Here is a 16,927-nt window from a genome sequence, read left to right as displayed (position 1 = left end):
AGACAAAAAGGAGGCACATGTGATCCTCCCAATGACAGGTTGTTCCAGCTCAGGGCTGCACATCTGCTGCAGACGGGCACTGGTCAGGTGTGCTAGGGTGAGGTGGAGACGGAGGGCGGTGAGACATAAGGTCGGACTAGACGGTCTGGAATCCACACAGGTGAGTCTGCGTCCTGTGGAAATATACAAGCATATCCTCTCTCCCAGGTTAAAAGTACATCAGGTCCCTTCCAGGCTCCTGTAAGCAAGTCTCTCCATTTGACGAAGGTTTTAGGTTTAGTTAGATCAGGGTTACAATGTCTGTACATCGGGGAATTTCCCTCAGAATCTACATTTAGTATATTAATTACAAATAGAGTATGTTGTAGAACATGATGAGGAGAGGACTATTTAAACTCATTTTCTTGTAATTTTTTAATTTGTGTTTTTAAAGTTTGGTGAGCCCTTTCTACTATTGCTTGGCCCTGAGGATTGTAGGGCATTCCTGTAGTATGTAATAAAACCCCTTAACTAAGTGCCTGGCAGGTAATTAATCACTTTAACTACGAACAATCACGCTTAAGCTACATAATCTTTACTCCCTGGAATAGAGATAAGAAACGCCCTAACCTTTGGAATAGAAATTGATAGGATTAAAATCAACTGGTATAAATACAGATGTAACAAGACAATAACACACAGAACCTGGCTGGAGAACCTAGACAGAACTTGGCTAGGCTCCTGATCAACTGAACGCTGTCTCCGTGTCATTCCTTCTTTGCCAACTCCATCCACACCTTTGGGAACCCCTTGACCTGCTGGGGCTGGACCCCAACACTCTACCCATCTCTTCTGCCCAACTTTCTCTCCCACATGTGCCCTTTTCTCTTTACTCCTTTCCTTTGCCTCAGTCTTGCACTCAATACCAGAGGCAGTGGCAGATACCTCTAAAGCATTTCCTCAAATCCCTTTAGAACTCCAAAATAGGTTCATGGATCATCTTGATGTCCAAAAAGAACTCAATATTTGTTCCCTGTTCTCATGGCTAGCTGTATGGGAGTTCAGAAGTCATACTCCCTGTTACAGGTGCATGAAATTTCCTTATCGATATTGGATTATTGTCCTTTCAGGAGTTCTGCTATTTCAAGCCCTCAGCCATCCTTCAGTGGAAGATGCAGGAGGAATGATAATGGTCCCAGTCAATAATTCTTATTAAAACTGAGTATAGTGTAAGTATAATTTTTCAAGTCTTAACTAAGGACACTAGAAGGAATGAGCGATCAAAGGCAATTAAGAGTGATTCACAATAATTAAAACATCTTCCCTGCTTGTTACTCTACCTATACTTCTTTTGTGATGTTAGGGTTACTGTGTTGAATCCATATTTGGTTAATGTGTTGCAGATGTTGGGGAAATATTGCAACCTATAAATAGAGTGAGGGTTTTCTCTGAAGGGATCACTATTTCCTGGGGCCATTTATCCAACTGGCCAGAACTTAGAGTATATAACAGGAAACATATGTCCCATTTGAAGCCATGCTCTTTGTAGGAATAAATTTGAAAGAAGGTTTCAGGGAGGTGAGTATCTGGGTGTGGGCTCCTGGGTAACAGATGCAAAGATGGCCTCTGTCATAAATATGGCAATCATTATTTTCTTATCCACAGTGCTTTTATTCAAGATAATGTTATGTCCATAGCCCTGGAACATGCCACTGTGGCCCACCTGCCCCTAGCACAGCTCATAAGACAAGTTGTGGATTCCCAATTCTAGATGGGTCAATTAGAATTTGGCTTTTGAGAAGTTGGACTTGTGACAATGAGAGCTGGTTCAGTTTGATGACTATGGGTATTTGAACTAAAGGGTCATGTACAGTCAAGGCTGGAGTTGACTTCAGGGAAGCTCCATGTTCCAGCCAATTTCCAAGGAGAAGCAGGAGAATGGCAGGGCAATTCAGCCAAAAAGAGACTGTAGATCATACAGCAACCTTGGTTAGTTAGGGGAAGTAATGTCAGCTGCTCTAATAGATAAAATCCAGTGTTTCAATAGATGCCTTGCAGTGGTTTAACCAGTAGAAGTTTATTTCTAGCTACATAAGGCCCAGTTGGGTGCTCTGGTTGGTCAGTGGCCTTCCACTTAATCATTCAGGGACCTATGGTCGTCCTTCTTAAAACTCCAATCTCTTCTAGTGGCTCTTAATGTATAGTTTTGATTCCAATTACTATGTTAGAGTATAAAATGCTCTGTAACAGATAAATCCTCAAACCTCAGTGGCTCAACTAAATAGTAATTTACTTCTTGCTCACATAAAGACAATATGGGATTTCTGGTTGGAGAACACTACTACTTACTCTAATATTAATATAAATTATTCTAATGTTAACATTGTCTAAATATTGGAACTATTGTAAATACTAATATTAGTACTAAAGAATAGAGGGGAACCCACCCGTTCAACCCTTCCTAATTGAGATAATACAACTATGATTAGATGTCATCATTGCCCATCTTTTCTCCATCAGAAGTTTTAAAAAAGGACCAGAATGCTTTACACCTTTGGAGCAGGGGAGAACCAGTACAGGGAAGCTCCACGTTCCAGCCAAAATTATAGGGAGTGGAGAGAGCTGATCTCCAAAGGGAAGCAGGAGGGTGGCAGAGCAATGCAGCCACAAGAAACTTGAAGCTGAGATATGTTGTGGGTTTTTTGTTTGTAAGAAGCACTGTGTTCACCTGTTATTTAGAGTGTGGGGAGCGCTATATATGATTAAACATAGAAAAAATGAAGAACTTCTACCAGCAGAAGTCTAAAACTAGTGTGGTTATTTTTGTTTTGGTTAGAGAATAAATAAGTATTAAACATTCTTTTTACGTGTCTGTGTTTTTTGGCATTTTTAAACTTTTTCCTATAATTTATTTAAAAGAACTGAAATTAGATTTATTTAAAAAAAGGGGCGGGGAGAGTCATCTCTGATTTTAGCAAGTGTTTAGCATAGGTACGAACTGTTCCCCTTACATTGTCTTTAATAAATCATCACTTTCAAGCAAGTAGAAGAATAGTAATTGCAAGATTGCATTGTTTACTTACAAGTATTCAGGTGGAGTGATTTCTCTTTCAGAATTCTCTTTGATTAAATGCCTACATTGCACATATCTTCCTTTTAAAAAACAAGAAATCATTCAGCATTATTTTTATGTAACAAATACTTATGTCAGGGATACAGTAGTTTATCCTGAAAACAAGTTGTAAATACTGTGAATGAACAGTTTCCAAGTGAGAAATTTGTCAAGCTGAGATTTTGCTTTTGGGGAAAAGATGCAGAGAAGTGAAGAATAAAGACTTAAGGTGAGATTTCTTAAGAAATGACATTCATCCTTACTTCCATAAGTTTGAAAGATGGGACATTTTCTGACTCAAAGGCTGATGTTTGGGATTAAACTTATCATTCAGAATGGCTGCTATTTCCTCTCCCTAGCACGAAACATTGATTATAAGGTACAACACATTAAAGAGTGGCATGCTTCTTTTTTTTTTTTTTAAAGAACAGTTTATTGATTTTTAGAGAGAGGAAGGGAAAGGGGAGAGAGAGAGAGAGAGAGAGAGAGAGAGGTGAAATCACAACATTGATTGGCACACCCCCTACAGGGGATTGAGCCCACAACCCAGGCATGTGACCTTGACCCGGAATCAAACTGAAGCCTCCTGTGATACCCAACCAACTGAGCCACACCATGGGCCAGGGCAAAGAAAGAGAGATGGTAGCTATAGCTTGAATTTTGTTTAAGAAATCCACAGAACACACGAGTCAAAGGGCAAAATAAGCTTTCTTTATTTTCATAGTAAAAGTGAATTTGTTTGAAATCATCCTTTCAAGGAAAAATGGGCAGAAAGTAAAGCTTTCTTGAAGCTGAGATATGTTGTGGGTTTTCTGTTTGTTTGGTTTTGCAATGAATGTGTTATCATATAATTAGTTTATTAATATGAATAATAGAAAATGAGCAATGGGGAGGCCACACATTATAAGCATGGTCATCTGGGCAGCTTCACCAGGAAGTTATAGCTGCATGCTCCCTTGAGGACCACCCACCCATTCCTTGCAGATCACTGGAGGAAGGGATTGAGCAAAGGGAGAGATGGGTGCATGGGCAGTAAAGTCCTGGTCTCGGAGCGGCTGGAGCTCTTGGTCCTGTACAAGGAGTATGCTGAGGACGACAATATCTACCAACAGAAGATCAAGGACCTCCACAAAAAGTATTCGTACATCTGCAAGACCAAGCCCGACGGGAGCTGCTTCTACTGAGCCTTCGGCTTCTCCCACCTGGAGGCGCTGCTGGATGGCAGCAAGGAGTTGCAGAGGTTCAAGGCTGTGTCTGCCAAGAGCAAAGAAGACCTGGTGTCCCAGGGCTTCACCGAGTTCACAATTGAGGATTTCCACAACACGTTCATGGACCTGATCGAGCAGGTGGAGAAGCAGACCTCAGTAGCCGACCTGCTGGCTTCCTTCCACGACCAGAGCACCTCGGACTACCTGGTGGTCTACCTGCGGCTGCTCACCTCTGGCTACCTGCAGCGGGAGAGCAAGTTCTTCGAGAACTTCATTGAGGGTGGGCGGACTGTCGAGGAGTTCTGCCAGCAGGAGGTGGAGCCCATGTGCAAGGAGAGCGATCACATCCACAACATCGCGCTGGCCCAGGCCCTCAACATCTCCATCCAGGTGGAGTACATCGACCGCGGCACCACCAACCCGCACATCTTCCCCGAGGGCTCTGAGCCCAAGGTCTACATTCTCTACCGGCCTGGACACTACGACATCCTCTACAAATAGGGCTGGCTCTGCCCGCCGCTGCCCTGCTGCCCTCCCCTCTGCCAGGCACTAGACATGTACAGAGGTTTTTGTGTGGTTGTAAATGGTCATATTTCACTCCCCCTTCCCTGTCATACAACCTTCCACGTTTTATTAAAGGGGATGCTGGTGGTGGGAAAAAAAAAAAAGCACCTGTAGGGAAGGTGCTTGCCTGTCTGTCTAACCTGGGAAAATATCACTGGCTAGGGAGGTGGGCCCCAATGCAAGCTCACAAAATCTTTGAAGGGTAAAATCCCCAAACAAAGAGTTCCCTCTCTCTTGTGCCCCTTGTTCCCTTCCCTCTCACTCTCTTTCTCCATGACCCACACTTGCCCACCACGTACTTTCCTGCCATGTGGCCTTAAGCAGCAGCATGGCCCATGGCCATGCGGACCCCACATGCAATGGACTGCAGCTGGGAACACAAGGTAAGCTAGCAGAATTCTGGACTAGACTGGACTTTAATATGGAGGAGAAATTCTGGGCAGTGGCCTTAATTCTAGCCCTGCTGACGAGGAGATTGGACTTCTTCCGTGGAGAGACAGACAGAGATGGGACCTTGGAGGGGAACCCCCTTAATTTTACATCATCAATAAAACTTTCCACAATAGCCCAACCTCCCTTGAGGGGGGGCCTCAGGAAATTCTTTTCCCGATGGCACCTCAAGAACTCCACTTCCAACAATAAACAGTTGAGTTGGCTTTGCTGCGGCATCTTTCTACTATTTAGTGAAGTGAGAGAAAGCCTCAAACTCAAATGCTAAGCAGTACACTGACCTGTTTCCATTGCTACCTAGTCAGTGGGCTATTAATGTCCAGAACAAGCAGGGGTTGCACTGAAAGAGGAGAGCCATCCCTTGCTGTTTAAGCGATAATTCCTGTTGGTAGCAATTTTCACAAAGAGAGAAAACACTGCTGGAAGGAAAAAAAAAAGTTCTTTTCCATTGTCTATTCCTATATAAAGTCAAAAATAATCTGTTGAAAGGCAGTGGGGGGAAGAAAATCTACCAGATAACTGGTGCTTTGTCTGTACTAGGTCAAATGATTTTTTAAAAACTAATTAACTGCAATGAATGGTTGTTTGTGCATTGGGTGGAAACAAAGATTTGAAGATTCACCTACACAAACAGACTCTGCTAACTTGAAGATGGTGATAGAAGATATTATTTATTGAGTGTTTATGGTGAGCACATTGTGTAATCTCCAAAAACCTAATGAAGTAGGTGCTATCATTGTCTTTGTTGTACAGTGAGGACATGCCCAGCATCACACATACAGCAGAGCTAGAATATGAACCCAGGTTGGTGAGCTTCAAAGACATATGTAAAACATGCCAGAGAAGAGCTCATTCGTATGAAAATTTAACTTGCAAATGCCTACAAATCTATGTGAGTTGATAGTAAAAACCCAATCATGATAGGCCAAAAATGACAAATAACCTATTTTTCTTGAAGAGTCATCTTTCGAAAAAACTTTCACCATCACTATTTTATACCACTTACTCATACCATTTTGAAGATTGCACAAGACAATTTTTATGTTTGAAAGTCCCTAAAATTGGAAGTAATACCCATCCATTTATGTAATTTTTTTACAGCATGTGTAACATACTTTCGGATGATGGTGTTGATGCGTTTGGGCATGGTATATGAAAAGAAAATAAGTTTAGAATGAGAGTAAGACATAATGTGTCTTAAATTTGGGCATGCCAACCCATTACTTAAGTGTTCTATATCTGTATACTTGGAGTAATATGTAACATAGATACTTGGGTTATCTGACAAAGAAGAAAAATGAGATAATGTACAAGAAGTATTTAGAATGCCAAATTCAAAGTTACTATGTTGTTATATTTCACATATATAACATATAAAATTGCATTGTATCTTTATTTAAATTTTTTTTTAAATCTTTATGTTGAAAGTATTATAAATGTCCCTTTCCCCACCATTAACCTCTCTTAACCTTCCCTTACCCCCTGCCCAGGCCGTCACCACCCTATTGTCTGTGTCCATGTGCATTATATATTTAGATATATTATATCTCATATTAGAGGCCCGATGCACAAAATTTGTGCATGGGTAGGGTCCCTAGGCCTGGCTGGCAATCAGGGCCTATCTGTCGAGCGACCAGCAAGGTGATCGGAGGGGGGGGGGCCCGCTGGTACCCACCTTGGCCAGCCTGGTGCCTCTCGCTCCGGTGGGGTGATAGAGGCCCGATGCACAAAATTTGTGCATGGGTAGGGTCCCTAGGCCTGGCTGGCAATCAGGGCCGATCTGTCGAGCGACCAGCAAGGTGGTGGGGGGGGCCCGCTGGTACCCACCTTGGCCAGCCTGGTGCCTCTCGCTCCGGTGGGGTGATCTGGGGCCAGCGCCGGCTCGCTTGCTGGCCAGCCCCCACCCCCAATCACCCTACCACCGCCACTGCCGGTGACCTCCCTCTGCGGGGTGACCAGTGGGGCAATTGGGGGCCCCCCCACTGGCACCCACGTTGGCTGACCTGGGGCCTGTGGGCTGGGGGAAGCTCCTGCGTTAAGCATCTGCCCCCTAGTGGTCAATGCGCGTCATAGCAATCGGTAGCTCCACCGGTCATTCTGCTATTCATTTGATTTGCATATTAGGCTTTTATTATATAGGATATTTTCCAAACCCTGGTGGCTCCACTTCCAGGACATATTTATGGTCCTTCCATTTATACCATCTCCACTGCTACTGTGGTTCAAGCCACTGTCTTCTCTTGCCTGGGTTATTACAAAAGGCTCTTAACAGTTTTCTTTGCTTCCACCTTACCCACCTGTGATCTACTGGATCCTATTAAAATGTAAGTCAAATAGTGACACTCACATGCTTAAAACTCTCCAGTAAAAGTCTTTACTCAGAGTAAAAGTCCTTATGATGGCCTTCGACATCACCATTGATCTGCCCTGTTTCTCCCATCAACCCTCAGATCTCATCTATAATTCTCTCCCTTATTAACTCTGTTCCAGCTACACAGACTTCCCTGGTGTTCCTTAAACATCCCAGGGACAATTCTGCCTCAAGGACTTTGGGCTTGCTGTTCCCTCGGCCAAAAATGCTGTTCTCTTCCAAATCCTCACTTCCTTCAAGTCTTTTGTAAATTCAACATACCTGAGGGACCTTCCCTAAGGCCTGGGATTAGTCCTAACCCCCGCACTCCCCATTCTTCACATACTACTTTATTTTCCCTTCATTCGTAACACTCCTTATCACCTGACAAATTCTTGTTTGTTTATTGTCTGTCTCTCTGACCTAGAATGTAAGCTCCAGAACATTAAAAAAAATTAAAAATGAATGAATGAATGAATGAATGAATGACTTAGTCCTCATTCGGGATTGATAATAGCATAGGAAAGAATCTACCCTTGAAAAATTGGTTTGAAAGCAGATTTTCATAACACAAATTCTGTTTGCCCATCACTTATACACTTTAACACAATTTAGCAAAAGGGGTTTTAAGTTTCCAACAGTTTCCATTTTGAGCTGGTGATAATCAAAGTTATAAGAGAACAGAAGAAACATTAACAGTTTGATGTAAATCTATGTAAGTTCCATGAAAGCGGAGACTTTTTCCTGTCTTATTCACCATTGCTTTCTTAGCTCTTTCTTTTTTTTCCCTTTTTCTTTAATTTATTTTTAATAACAGCTTTATTGAGATATAATTCACATACTATAAAAACCACCCTTTTAAAATATACAATTCAGTGTTTTTTTTTTTATTATTTTTAGAGTTGTAACAATCTAACAATTACCACTATCTAATTTTAGGATCTTTTCTTTTTTTCTTTCTTTTTAAAAAGACATGCTCAGCCCTAGCTGGTTTGGCTCATTGGATAGAACCTGGGCCTGCGGATTGAAAGGTCTACGGTTGGATTCTACCTCAGTTGCAGGCCTGCCCAGCCCCGACCCTGGTCAGGGCACATGCAGGAGGCAACCAATCTATGTGTTTCTCTCACATGGATATTTCTCTGCCTTTCCCTCTTTCTTCCACTCTCCAAAAATCAATGGACAACATTGAAACTACCAACTATAAGACAAACAGCTATCATTCAGAACCATGGGAAAGCTGGCCCAGTGGAAGTTCTACAACTGGAAGGAAAGAAAGAAGCGCATTGAGACTGAGTAGGATATGCAGAGGCGCCAAGAACAGGATGCACGGTTTTTTCAATTGGAAGGGGTTACAAACTCTCAAGTCCACTGAGCTTGTTTGGGGCAGGATTCTAAAGTCCCAGACCCCTATGGGGAGAGGCGGGACGGCCTTGCAGCGGGTTGGAAAGCAAGGGTGGCTCTCTCGCGGAGCTGCTCGCCGGCCACTCGGGTACACGGAGTTGCGGAGAGGAGTTGCGGAGAGGTGAGGAGCTGCGGAGATGCCATTGCTGTTTGCTCCGCCCTGGTGACTCCCTGAGACCCCGCCCTACTCAATTTACATCCCTGCCCAAGCTGTTCCAGAGGCACAAAAGGAACCACCGGTGCTTTTACAGAGTAACCCAACAAACTGCAGATTTCAACTCCTCGCACCCATAAGGGACACACTCAAGAAGCAGACTCAGGTTTGGAGGAAGCTGGAGCCGGACCCGGCTGGGCCAGCAACATGGAACCGCTGTACCAGCAAATGCACAAGCAGGTCCGCCAGATCCAGTCTCATATGGGACGCTGGGAGACGGCAGACAAGCAGTCTGTGCACTTAGTAGAAAACGAAACCCAAGCAAGCATACCAGATATTCAGCCAGCTAGAAAGCCTGGAGATTTTGTCCAGCAAGGAGCCTCCCAACAAAAGACAGAATGCCAAACTTCGTGTTGACCAGTTAAAGTATGATGTCCAGCACCTGCAGACGGCTCTCAGAAACTTCCAGCAGGAGGGACAGCGAGAGGAGCTTCTGACTCGCACCTTCACCCCCAACGTGGGATGCGGCGCCCCCTGTGAGGCTGCGGTGCCCCCTGCGAGGCTCAGACGGTCCCTGTGAGGCTGAAACGGTCCCAGTGAGGCTGAGACGGCCCCTGCGAGGCTGTGACGGCCCCTAGGAAGCCAGCGGAACCGCTCGAGCCGCCCAGATGGCTTCGTCGACGGCCCACGAACCAGCATGCAGCCCCAAGCACAACTATCACCCGAAGGGCAAGAGGGGCGAGAGCAGCTATGGCTTCGTCTACAGCCCGCAAACCAGAGTGCAGCCCCAAGCACAACTATCACCCGAAGGGAGAGAGGGGCGAGAGCAGCTGTAGTGTTGCTTTCTCCTCACTTTTGGTAATGAAATCCTCATTTTAAACATAAGAGGACACATTATTTTAAGGGCAGAGGGTGGGTTGGGAACTGGGTGGAGGGGAGCTATGGGGGGGGGAGAAAATGGGGAACAACTGTAATAATCTGAACAATAAAGATTTATTTAAAAAATAATCAATGGAGAAATCTCCTAGGGTGAGGATTAAAAACAAACAACCAGATAAAGAAGACGGTGGGTAATCTGGTCAGAAGGTCAAACCTCCAAAAGTGCACGAAGCTGCTCTTCCTCTGAAGCCTCTTCTCCCCGCTGTTGCCCCTGGGCAAGGAAGGGGCCGTGAGGGGGTGGGGACTGAATGTTCTCGAGCATGTCCTGGAAAGCCTGCGGGGATGGCGCCTCTGCATTCTGGAAGGTGACCTGGACTCTGCTGTACAGGCTGAGGCAATTGGGTTCCTGCCACATGAACCCGAAGTGGTCTTCATCGAACAGGATGAAGGCTCCAGGGATGCGCTGCGGGTAGGCGGAGCCAGAGCGAGCAACAATGCCCACGCCGTAGAAACACATCCTGCAGGCTCGGGGGTAGTTCTGGTCACTGGAGCTCACGCCCGCAGGCAGGACAAACTGGACAGGCTGCTCCTCCAAAGCTGCACCCCCGGACTCCCCGACACTGGGCTGAGCAGGGCTCAGCCAGCCATGGCCCTCGCCGTCCTCAGTGCTGTCTTCTTGCTGCTGCTGGATCACCTCATGAACCTCTTGGACCAGGAGGGAGTACTTGTTGAAGTTGCTGAAGATATCATCAGGCAAATGGATGCGGTGCCTGAGGTGGATCTCTATCATCTGCTGCCCAGCAGGGACGTGGTGGTCACCCGTGATCTTCGTGGCCCTGGCGCGCTTCCCATGGAAGCTGAGCATGACAACCTCTAGGCTGTTGTAGGCATTGTGGGTGCCTTTGAAGAGGCCTGGCCTGATGAGGTCCTCCGGGTGGCTCGGGGAGAGGTAGATGCGGCAGTAGTTCCGGCAGTCGTCATACTGATGGTCGATGAGCTTCATCAGGACGAACCGCAGCCTGTCCTCCTGGAAAATGTGCTCGAGCGTCTGCCCCCATTCTTCCCGCAGCCACGCGCGTAAATCCTCTCGGCTCCCACCAGGCATCCTGTGGTGGTGCGCCAGGTTGCACTGGGTGGAGAGCCCGTCCTTCCGAATCTGCATGTGGCAGCCGTGGGGCCCTCGGCGGCCGTACGTGCACTCCACGGTGGCCGATTTCCCCTCTGCCAGGCGAATTCTAAACGCGGGCTTGAACTGCATGGAGTCATCCACATGGGGGTCATGGAGAGGCAGGTACGTGCGCCCCACAATGCATGGGCCCTCCACCACTACATACAGCAGTCCTCCATAGGGCCAGTTATCTGGCTGCCACAATCCCAAAATGTGCCTGCATGGGTGGAGCAAGTTGGCATAGAGTTCTCGACAAGACACAGCCATCGTCCCCGGGCTCTGCAAGTTTTCACCAGCGCCATACTCCTCCCGGCAGCGCCGTCTCCAGATGCTGTCGTCGTGCAGGATGCGGTGGAATCTGGTGCAGGCCTGGGCCAGGCTGGGCAGGTCGGTGCCAGGGAGCGAGGCGAAGATCTCCACCAGCAGCTCGGGAGGCAGGTCCTGCAGCGAGCAGCGTGGGGGCGACCGGGGTGGCATGGGGCTCCTGATCCCTCCACTCCCCGCGGAGTACCGAGCCGCCATGTCCGCCTCCACGTGCTGCCCTTCAGGGGCCGGGGCCGGCTTGCTGTCGGCCGCCACCATCGCCGCTGGTCCCAGGCGCTGCTGGCGACACTGGCATCCTCGCAAAGGGCCCAGGCCGCAGAGGCAAGCGCACTCCTCCTCCATGCCTAGCACTGTAAGCAGTGAGGACCTCTGCAGCCCGGCTTTAAGCTGGCACCTTCCCGCCCAAGAGCCCAGCCACGCCCCCCTCAGGGCCTAGCCACGCCCCCTCAGAGAGGAGCTGATTATAGGACTTGAGCAACACTCCCGCGAAACCCATACCCATTAATATTTGCCTCTCTTTCCCAGCGCTCCCTCCCTGTCCTCCCACCCTACCCCTAGTCCAGGGCAGTCACTAATCTGCTTTCTGTAGGGATATGCCTCCAGGGATGTGCCTATGGGGACCTTTCACATAAATGCAGTTATAACATCTGGTCGTTTGTGACTGGCTTCTTTCACTTAACATAACATTTTAAACTTTTATGTATGTTATATCATGTCCTGGTATTTTGTTTCTTTATATTGGCGAATAAAAATCTAGTGTATGGGTATACCACATTTTGTTTACCCATTCATCAGTTGATAAATATTTGGGTTGTTTCCAGTTTGGGGCTCTTATGAATAACACTGCTATGAAACTTATGTACAACATTTTGTGTGAACATGTTTCCATTTCTCTTGGGTATGTACCTAGAAGTGGAACTTTTGGGTCATACGGTAACTCTATGATTTATCATGTTGAGGAACTGACAAAACATTTTCCAGCCCTCCCTGGTTTGGCTCAGTGGATAGAGCATCGGCCTGAGGACTGGCTTTCTTAGCTCTTTCAATAGTGCTTAACAGATAGTAGGTACTCAGTAATAATTTATTGAACAACTGGACACTTTTTGTACATGTTCCCATTAAAGCAATCTTATGGAAGCAAATAGCAACCTAACTCTTTTATTGATGTCATCAGACAGCTTTCTAAACAATGAATTTTAATAGGTATACCTCCGTGTATATTTGCATTATTATGTAACAAGTTTGATTTCTCCATTGAAATCTGCAGTGCTGTTTCTTAAATATATTGAAGGACAATACTAATGTGATTACTCCAGCTTTATTTGTTACACATTTTCTGGTTTTGATTCTGGTTTGTAATTCAGTTGATTCATTCCCTGATGTATTTGTTGAGCACCTACTGTGTGAAAAGTCTGGTTAGATGTAGTCATTGCGCTTTAGCAGAGTCCAATGAGGGTGATGGGCCCAAACTAGGTTACTGGCCATGAAAGTACTTGGGAGAAGCAAAACTTAATCATGGCAGGATTCGACAACTGATTGAATGTGGGGGCAAAGGAAAGGAGGATTGACTTTCCTGGCTCTTGCTGCTGTTCACCATAGTCATATGGAGAACATCCCTGAACTCCTCTAACGTGAGGCCCTGTGGAAAAACCTGCATGCTCGGCATGGTATACAGAAGCTCACAAATCAGACTCAGATGGGGACTTGAGATTCAAGGGGAGGAAGAGTTTATGGTGCAGTTCTTATGTTAGGATGTCTGTAGTTTGCTTTAAGATAACTCAGCATAAAATGAGTTTTATAATGTGTTTGTTATTTAGATTAAACTGCAACCTAAGTGCATTCTGATAGGAGATTACCAGGGGTGGCTCTCCTACACAGATGGTGTTTCTGTGATCCATAGTCACTCTACTATTTAGTAGAGTGAGCATCAGAATGACTGTTTACTGGTATAATTACATGACTTGTTAAATAGCAGGAAGAGCTAGAAACGGGTAATTTCAAGATTTATTGATTGGTGAAATATTTTAGATGCGCTCCATACCTGCACGTAGAACATAGAAAAATCGACAGAATCCTGATGTATGTATCTGTATGAATGTTGTCTTAGACCAGCGGTTCTCAACCTGTGGGTCACAACCGCTTTGGCGGTCAAACCACCCTTTCACAGGGGTCGCCTAAGACCATCCTGCATATCAGATATTTACATTATGATTCATAACAGTAGCAACATTACAGTTATGAAGTAGCAACGAAAATAATTTTATGGTTGGGTCACAACAGGAGGAACTGTATTTAAAGGGCCAGAGGTTGAGAACCATTGTCTTAGACTAAGAGGATCCTTGTCTATTGTTCTTGTCTCTCTAGAGTGGCTAGAACATCTGGAAACAAGAAAGGAAGAAAGGCCGGGGCGGAGGGAAGTGGGAAGGGAGAAAAAGAAGTAAGAAGGGGAGGGAGGATAACATTAAACATACATTTTTTTATTTTTTCTGGCATTCCTGATTTGCTGAAGCCTTCATCAAGGCTTTGTTGGCCTAGTGTACAGCCCAGCAAAGCCCACCACAATGCTGTTGTCACTTAGGCTACTGGATAAATCACTTGGGCATTTTGTGCCTGGTTACTTGTATTCAATTTCTCCCTGCAAGATGCATCAGGTGATAGAAGAGCAGCTCAAGGATAGGGAGAGAAGGCAACTGAAAGTCAAAGGAAGGTAAGAGCAAAGAACCATGAAGGACCCTATGAAAAATTGAGAAGAGTTAGGGGCGAATTGCTGGAAGATATTATCGCTGCCTGGTGCCCTCAGGGCAGCTGCCGGTTGGCATGATATTTTCCACGTTCCTTTACACAACTGAAAGCCTATGACCTTGCATTATTTATGAGGCAACTGAATATTCTTGCTCTAAAATGAGTTTTCAGACCTCTGCTTGGTATTTGATTAAAGAAAATCAATCTCTGCATCAGTTTTCAAGCACTCATTTTCTTTCAGTCCTTCAGATTTTCTCTGTGTTAGTGCACTAAAACTGTTAACTTTCTATAATATCCATGAATTGTCAGACATGGAGAAACATATTACCAAATTTACGGTATAAAACATGTCCTGCTTGCTTTAGTCTCTCTCTTTAATTATAGTTTTCGGAACTTAAATTATACAGCTGTCTATCAAAATGTGCAAATAAAAAAAATCCCTACCTTGACACAACCAAAATAAGATATTTTTGTGCATAACTAAATTACATGTTTACCTTCAATATGCCTTATTCATTACCTCACAAAGAATTTATTTTGGATATTTAAGAAGCTTTCTTTTTAAGTAATGTCCTGATTCATGCTGCAACATGGATGAGCTTTGATTCCATTGGTATGAAATGTCCAGAACAGGCAAATCTTTAGAGACAGAAAATAGATTAGAGATTGCCTAGGGCTGAGAAGTGGGTTCGGGGATAGGAATTGACAGCTGATGGGTATGGATTTTCTTTTATAAGGGATGGAAATGTTCTAAAATTAGATTTCAGTGATGTTTGTGAGCCATCCTCTTTTATTTCCCTTTAACCCCCAACAAATTTGCACATAGGAGCACATACCACTTTAAGTACTGACATAGCAAAACCACATAATTGCATTTAGTGTTATTCAGTGGTGAGACATGCGATTGTTTATAACTCATCTTTCACAAGTTGGAATGTGGCCAGTGATTTCAAATCCATACACAGGGTGCGATGTTTCCCAGTATAATTAACAAGTGAGAATTGAAGTGGCTGGGGCTGTGCATCTCGTTTTAGCTCAACCACCAAACCATCCTGCAAAACCAGGAACTACAACATAGAGAAAGAAATTATATTTCAATAACAATGCTTCATCTGTAGAAAGTCAAAGCCGATTACACTCACTTTTCATTTTCTCTGTCCACATTGTGAGGACCCAGGCCAGTCAAGAGGGATAAATCCCTGTTAGAATTTTTTTGCCTGCTACCAGTTGTGCAATGAATGAACAAATACATACACAAAAGGAGATAGGTTAAAGAAAATCACGTGTGTGAAAGGCAATAACATAGTGTCTTAGCATATGATGGGTCTGTGATAAAGAAATGATATACTAGTTTCTTAAGTAGGAGGGGGTGTTTTCTGCTAAACAGAAAGCAGGCTTCAACTTGAAGCTCTTTCCTAATACATATTTGCTGTTTTGCTATCTGGGGGATTCAGAGTATAATTAGTGATTTTCAGTATGTAGACCTTTGCTTATTGGGCAGGAGCCAGAGGACAGAATATATATAGAAAGATGACCTACCTTTTGTTTGTAGCTGCACTTTGTTAGATGGAGGAAAGGACATTGAATCTGTTTGGTAGGTGTTGGTGTTTTTAACCTTTCACTCTGGTCTCCTTTGAGAATTGTCAAGAAATTTTTAAATTTTCACTCTTCTGCTTTGACACCTACAAATCAAGAAGTTATAGACGTCCTAAAAGACAAGGACATTTTCCAATTTAGCAGCCCTAGCCTTCCAGCTGATTTGAGAGAGGTGTTGAATGCATACTAGTACATACCATGACAAATTGCTTTGACCCTCAACAGTAATGGGAGACAGAGAGATTAGAGAATTCAGAGAAAACTCAAAGCACAGCACGCTATCTCTGCAATTATGTGGGATATCCCCATAGTGTTGGTCTTTGTCCCATTCCTGGCACAGAGCTACTAAAACCCTTTGAATTTCCTAAGTGATGAGAGTGTAATATGAGTGATTAAGTGTATCTCATTCATAACAAGCCCTTTTTAACCACACATGAGTTTATGTTAATGGCCTGACTTTTGGAAAGCCTTGTGGATGGGGGCTGGTTGCCAGGAAAACCAAGTGCATGTTTAGGTATTTGGAACTTCCAGACCCTCCACCCCCAGGGAGAGGACAGGGGTTAGAGATGAGTTCAATCACCAATGACTTAATCAACCATGCTTAGGTAATGAAGTTTCCATAAAACTTCCAAAGGATAAGATTTGGAATACGATTTTTTACCTTTTAAAAAAAAATTTTTTTTAATTGATTTCAAAGAGGAAGAGAGAGGGAGAGAGAAACATCAATGATGAGAGAGAATCATTGATCAGCTGCCTTCTTGCACAGTCCTTGCTGGCATTGAGCCTGCAACCCGGGCATGAGCCCTGACCAGGAATCGAACTGTGACCTCCTGGTTCATAGGTTGATGCTCAATCACTGAACCACACCAGGCTGGAATACTTCTTTGATGGACATGTGGGGTATGAGTAGGGAGAGGGGTACACCCAGGGAAGCATAAATGCTCTGTCCTATTTTCCCCATCTATGTATCTCTTCCATTTGGCTATTTCTGAGTTATATT

General features: G+C 44.7%; 2 pseudogenes across 1 annotated transcript; one reads left to right on the top strand and one right to left on the bottom strand.

Annotated features, from left to right (window-relative positions):
* The first annotated feature begins 4,087 nt into the window (after positions 1 to 4,087).
* On the top strand, positions 4,088 to 4,953 carry LOC102254760 (annotated as a pseudogene). Its single transcript, XR_001361674.1, has one exon. The product of XR_001361674.1 is annotated as a ubiquitin thioesterase OTUB1 pseudogene (transcript).
* A 5,352-nt stretch (positions 4,954 to 10,305) lies between these two features.
* LOC102254473 lies at positions 10,306 to 11,931 on the bottom strand (annotated as a pseudogene).
* Between the last annotated feature and the right edge of the window lie 4,996 nt (positions 11,932 to 16,927).

The sequence above is a fragment of the Myotis brandtii genome, unplaced genomic scaffold (genome assembly GCF_000412655.1).
Source record: "Myotis brandtii unplaced genomic scaffold, ASM41265v1 scaffold185, whole genome shotgun sequence".
Taxonomy (NCBI): Eukaryota; Metazoa; Chordata; class Mammalia; order Chiroptera; family Vespertilionidae; genus Myotis; species Myotis brandtii.
The sequence above is the reverse complement of the archived record's forward strand: the minus strand, read 5'-3'. Positions and strand labels throughout refer to the sequence as shown.